An 816-nucleotide genomic window follows, 5' to 3' on the forward strand; every position below is an offset into this window, starting at 1 on the left:
TGGGACAGAGCGTTGCCGGGGGCGACACGGAATCCATGACGTCATCCGGCGTCCTTCGCGACACCTGGCAACATCACAACTTCCGGTCACGTGTGGACGCGAGCGGGGAAGGGTCGGGAAGACCAAGGGAAGGAGGAGGAGGAGGAGGAGGAGGAGAAATAGGAGTAGGTGTGGCCCCGCCCCCGTCGCCCCCCGCGGCCCCCCCGGCCGCCCCCCGGAGCAGCTACAGCCCCGACATCATCAAGGTGTTGCTGGACCAGGTAGGGGACGAGTGCCTGGAGGGCATGAAGAAACAGATCATGACGAGCATCGCGCGCACGTGCAGGCCCGAGGAGTACAGGGCCACGGAGGAGCTGTTCTCCGACTACACTCAGCGCGCGGGAAAGCGGCCCCTGGTGGACACAGACGGTGCAGGCTTCTCCACGTCACCTCACAACTGTCCGCCCGGTGACCCCAGGGGTCAGGGTCAGGGTCAGGGTCAAGGTCGCGAGGGTGAACACGTCGCAGATGTCCTGTCTCTCCAGCGGACACAGAGCGGGCCCGGGTCAGTGGGTGTGACGTCACTGAGAGATGGTCACTACCACCTGGCTCCCGGCCGTCAGTACAGCGTGAACGGGGAGAGGGGGGAGTTCTTGTTCCACGGACCGTCTCATGGCCACTCACAGCACGTGGACGGTCCCCTCGGTGGTCACTCACAGCACGTGGACGGTCCCCTCAGTGGTCACTCACAGCACGTGGACGGTCCCCTCGGTGGTCACTCACAGCACGTGGACGGTCTGATCACTGGCCACTCACAGCACGTGGACGGTCCCCTCA

This window comes from Aplysia californica, unplaced genomic scaffold, assembly GCF_000002075.1.
Source record: "Aplysia californica isolate F4 #8 unplaced genomic scaffold, AplCal3.0 scaffold01090, whole genome shotgun sequence".
Taxonomy (NCBI): domain Eukaryota; kingdom Metazoa; phylum Mollusca; class Gastropoda; order Aplysiida; family Aplysiidae; genus Aplysia; species Aplysia californica.